The following is a 6000-nucleotide window of genomic DNA, read 5'->3' on the forward strand; positions in this document are numbered from 1 at the left end:
TGGAACTAGGGGAACAGCAGCGATCCAAGGCACAGATCCTCACATTGGCCTACATGCCTGCCAGCAGTTGCAGCAGGGACAGAAAAAATATAAAACAGGTATGGTTTGCTCCTTGCCCATCTCCCAGCAGATCCAGCACTGAGATCCAGCGTGTATCTCCTGGTAGTGGCCAGGTCTTTCCAGCAGTAGGGATAGTATACAAAACTCAGATTTTCCTGGCTGTGGGGGGAGGGCGCCCTGACCTGAGTTTTCCAAACACATTGGCTAGTGCCAGAGGCCTGAGGATGCACAGTGAACAGCAACAAAAACATCTCCCTGCTTAGCCCCTGCTCTCCCCTAGTGGTGGCAGGTGGAATCTGTGACCAGAGGCTTCAGTAACCACAGCAGAACCAGCGCCAGCCCCAAGTGGTGGCACCCCTAACACCAGCTCTACCAGCAGCAGGGGTTACATACAAGTCCCTGGGTCCTTGAGCCCATGCCAATGACAGCAACACCCATGAACCCAGCACCACTGGCAGCAGTGCAACCAGCACTCCCAGACAACCCAGGAGCAGCAGCACAGGTGGTGCATAGGGCAGCAGAATATGAGCCTGTGGAGAGCTAGTGGAGGAACACAAGACCCAGGTGACCCTGGAAGCAGCAGAAGTACTCACAACCTGGTGATGCTGGTGGTGACATCTGAGACTGAAGCAACGTCATAAGGAGTAAGCCAACCTCAGAGGCACAAGTGGCACAAGTAGGCCACTGACACTACCTCTGGCAGATGCAGTGGAGGGCGGAAAGCAGAGGCTCTCAAATACAACCAGAAGCACCTCAGAACCAAGGTAACCAAAGCTGTACCGAAATAAGAAAGGTAGTTACTACCATAGATGGGCTGGCACAGGATCAATTCATCAAACACCGTGAAGAACTACAGTAACAAGGCAGAACCAAAGGAGAATGACAACTCTTCAGAAACAAAGCTTGAAGTCACAGAGGATTGCAATCTAACTGACGGAGAAATCAAAATAGCTGTCATAAACAAACTCAATGAGTTACAAGAAAACTCAGAAAGACAGTTCAATGAGCTCAGGAATAAAATTAATGACCAGATGGAATACTTCACCAAAGAGATTAAAACTCTAAAAAAAAACAAACAGAAATTCTGGAGATGAAGAACACAATTAATGAGATGAAAAATAATGTAGAAAGCATTGAAAATGGAGCAGACATTATGGAGGAGACAATCAGTGAGCTCGAAGATAGAAACCTAGGAATGATACAGGTGGAGGAGAAAGAATTAAGATTTTAAGAAAATAAAGAAATTCTTCGAGAAATATCTGACTCAATTAGGAAAAGTAACGTAAGGATTATAGGCATCCCAGAAGGAGAAGAGAAGGAGAAAGGAGCAAAGAACTTATCCAAAGAAATAATAGCTGAGAACTTCCCAAACCCAGGGAAGGAACTGGACATGCAAGTATGTGAAGCTAATACAACCAATGTAAAAATGTAAATGTAAAAAGACCTTCTCCCAGGCATATATTATAAAAACTGTCAAAAGTCAATGACAAAGAAAAATATTAAGGGCAGCAAGACAGAAGAAAATAACCTACAAAGGAATCCCCATCAAGCTTTCAGCGGACTTCTCAGCAGAAACCCTAGGAGAGAGTAGAATGACATATTCAATATACTGAAAGACAAAAACTATAAGCCAGGAAACTCTATCCAGCAAAATTACCCTTCAGATATGACAGAGAAATAAAAGCTTTCCCAGACAAACAAAAGCTGAGGGAGTTAATCGCCACTAGAGCTGCCTTATAAGAAATGTTGAAAGGAGATCTACTACCTGAAACAAAAAAGCAAAGGTTTACAAAGCTTTGAGCAAGGAGACAAATAGAATCAGAAAATTGCAGCTCTATATCAGAATAAGTTAGTAAACACTTAATTATAACATAAAAGATAAAGGGAAAGAAAACCACAAAAATAACTATAACTACTTCCATGTGGTCACAAACTCACAACACAAAAGAATAATTTGTGACAAAAAAAAAACATAGAAGAGGAAGAGGAAAGGGACAAGCCTGCATAGGCTAATGGAGATAAGAGGCTATCAGGAAAAGAAGCTACCTCATCTATGAGATCTTTTATACAAACCTCATGGTAACTACAAAACAAAAAATCAGAGCAGAGTCATAAATCATATATAAAGAGAAAATTGAGAAAAACAACACAGAAAACTACCAAACTGAAATGGCAGACAGAAATATAAGGAAAAATAAACAACAGAAATATAGAACAACCAGAAAACAAAAGATAAAATGGCAGTATTAAGCCCTCATATATCAATAATCACCTAAATGTAAATGGATTGAATTCACCAACCAAAAGACACAGAGTGGGTACACGGATTTATAAAAAAAGAACCAACAATATGCTGCCTCCAGGAAACACAACTTAGCTCTAAAGACAAACATAGGCTCAAAGTGAAGGGATGGAAGATGATACTCCAAGCAAATGGGAACCAAAAGAAAGTGGGTATAGCCTTGCTTATCTCAGACAAAACAGATTTCAAGATAAGGAAGATAACAAGAGATGGGTACATTTATTATATAATGATAAAGGGACATTCCACCAAGGAGACATAATACCTATTAATATATATGCACCTAACACAGGAGCACCAAAATATACAAAGCAACTACTAACAGACCTAAGGGGGGAAATTGGCAGCAACACAATAATAGTAGGGGACCTTAACACTCCACTTACATCAATGGATAGATCATCCAGACAGAAAGTCAACAAGGAAACAGTGACCTTAAATGAAACACTAGACCAGATGGACTTAATAGATATATATAGAACATTCCATCCAAAAACAGCAGAACACACATTATTCTCTAATGCACATGGAACATTCTCAAAGATAGACCATGTTGGGAAACAAAGCAAGCCTCAATCAATTTAAGAAGATTGAAATCAGATCAAGCATCTTTTTTGACCACAATGCTATGAAACTAGAAATCAACTACAAGAAAAAAGCTGGGAAAGTCACAAATATGTGGAGACTAAACAACACGCTACTGACCAACTGTTGCGTCAATGAAGAAATCAAAGGAGAAATAAAAAAATACCTGGAAACAAAACTTATAGGAGGTGACAAAAATAGTACTAAGAGGGAAATTTATAGCAATATAGGCCTACCTTAAGAAATAAGAAAAATCTCAAATAAACAATCTTACACTATGCCTAAAAGAACTAGAAAAAGAAGAACAAACAAAGCCTGAAGTCAGTAGAAGAAAGGATATAACAAAAATCAGAGCAGAAATAAACGAAATAGAGACTAAAAAAACAATAGAAAGGATCATTGAAACTAAGAGCTGGTTCTTTGAGAAGATGAACAAAATTGACAAACAGCCAGACTCACTAAGAAAAAAAGAAAGATAGAAAATATTTCTAAAATAAATAAAATCAGAAATGAAAGAGGAGAAATTACAACGGACATCACAGAAATACAAAGGATTATAAAAAAATACTGTGAAAAGCTATATGCCAACAAACTGGGCAACCTAGAAGAAATGGAAAAATTCTTAGCATTATATAACCTCCAAAAACTGAATCAAGAAGATACAGAGACTCTGAATAGACCAATCACAAGTAAAGACATTGAAATAGTAATCAAAACTCCACAAAAAACAAAAGTCCAGGACCAGACGGATTCTCTGGTGAATTCTACAAACATTCACAGAAGATTTAACACCTATCCTTCTCAAACCATTCTGAAAAATTGAAGAGAAGGCAATGTTTCCTAACTCATTCTATGAGGCCAAGATTACCCTGATACCAGAACCAGACAAAAATAACATAAAAAAAGGAAAATTACAGGCCAATATTGCTGATGAATATAGATGTAAAAACCCTCAACCAAATATTAGCAAATCAAATTCAACAACAAATTAAAAGGATCATACAACATAATCAAGTGGGATTTATTCCAGGGACGCAAGGATGGTTCAACACCTGCAAATCAATCAATGTGGTATGCCATGTTAATAAAATGAAGAATAAAAATCACAGGATCATCTCAATAGATGCAGAGAAAGCATTTGACAAGATCCAACATCCATTTATGATAAAAACTCTCAATAAAATTTATGTGGAAGGAAAGTATCTTAATATAATAAAGGCCATATATGACAAACCCACAGCCAACATCATGCTCAATGGTGAAAAACTGAAAGCTAGTCCTCCGAGAACAGGAATAAAACAAGGATGCCCATTCTCACCACTCTTATTCAATTGGACTGGAAGTTTAAGACAGAGCAATTAGGCAAGAAAAGGAAATAAAAGGGATCCAAACTGGAAAGGAAGAAGTAAAACTGTCACTATTTGCAGATGACATGATTCTATGTATAGAAAACTCTAAGGAAGCCACCAGAAAACTATTAGAAATAATCAATGAATACAGTAAAGTTACAGGGTACAAAATCAACATAGAAAAATCAGTTGCATTTCTATACACTAACAAAAAGCTAGCAGAAAGAGAAATCAAGAATATAACCCCATTTACAATCACAACAAAAAGAATAAAACACTTAGGAACAAATTTAACTAAGGAGCTGAAAGACCTATACACTGAAAACTGTAAGATATTATTGAAAGAAATTGAAGAAGACATAAAGAAATGGAAAGATATTCCATGCTCATGGATTGGAAGAATAAACATAGTTAAAATGTCCATATTACCTAAAGCAATCTACAGATTCAATGGAATACCTATCAAATCCCAGTGACACTCTTCACAAAAATAGAACAAAGAATCCTAAAATTTATATGGAACAACGAAAAACCCCAAATAGCCAAAGCAATCCTGAGAAAAAAGAACAAAACCGAAAGTATCACACTATCTGACTTCAAAATATACTACAAAGCTATAGTAATCAAAACAGCATGGTACTTGCATAAAAACAGACACACAGATCAATGGAACAGAATTGAAAGCCCAGAAATAAAACCACACATCTATGGACAGCTAATTTTCGACAAAGGAGCCAAGAACATACAATGGAGAAGGGAAAATCTCTTCAATAAATGGTGGTGGGAAAACTGGACAGCCATATGCAAAAGAATGAATGTAGACCATTCTCTTACACCATACACAAAAATTAACTCAAAAATGGGTTAAAGACTTGAGTGTAAGACCTGAAACCATAAAACTCTTGGAAGAAAATATAGGCAGTACACTTTTTGACATCAGTTTTAGCAGTATCTTTTTGAATACCATGTCTACTCAGACAAGGGAAACAAAATAAAAAATAAGCAAATGGGACTATATCAGTCTAAAAACCTTCTGCAAGACAAAGGGAACCATCAACAAAATGAAAAGACAACCCATCAACTCAGAGAAAATATTTGCAAATCATACATCCGACGAGGGGTTAATTTCCAAAATAGATAAAGAACTCGTACAACTTAACAACAAAAAAATGAAAAACCAGATCAAAAAATGAGCAGAGCATATGAACGTACATTTTTCCAAAGAAGATATACAGATGGCCAACAGACACATGAAAAGAGGCTCTACATCACTAATTATGAGAGAAATGCAAATCAAAACTACAATAAAATGTCACCTCACACATGTTGGAATGACTGTAATTAACAAGACAAAAAATAACAAGTGTTAGAGAGGACATGGAGAAAGAGGAACTCTCATACACTACTGGTGGGAATGCAAACTGGTGCAGCCACTATAGAAAGCAGTTTTGGAGATTTCTCAAAATATTAAAAATAGAAATAACATACGATCCAGCTATTCTACTACTGGGTATTTATCCAAAGAACATGAAATCAATAATTCAAAAAGATATATGCACCCCTATGTTCATCACAGCATTATTCACAATAGCCAAGACGTGCAAGCAACCCAAGAGCCCATCAATGGATGAACAGACAGAGAGGATGTGGTGTGTATATACATACAATGGAATACTACTTAGCCATAAGAAAGGATGAAACCTT

Source organism: Ceratotherium simum, chromosome 8 (assembly GCF_057802395.1).
Source record: "Ceratotherium simum simum isolate JZ-2026a chromosome 8, ASM5780239v1, whole genome shotgun sequence".
NCBI classification, from domain to species: Eukaryota; Metazoa; Chordata; class Mammalia; order Perissodactyla; family Rhinocerotidae; genus Ceratotherium; species Ceratotherium simum.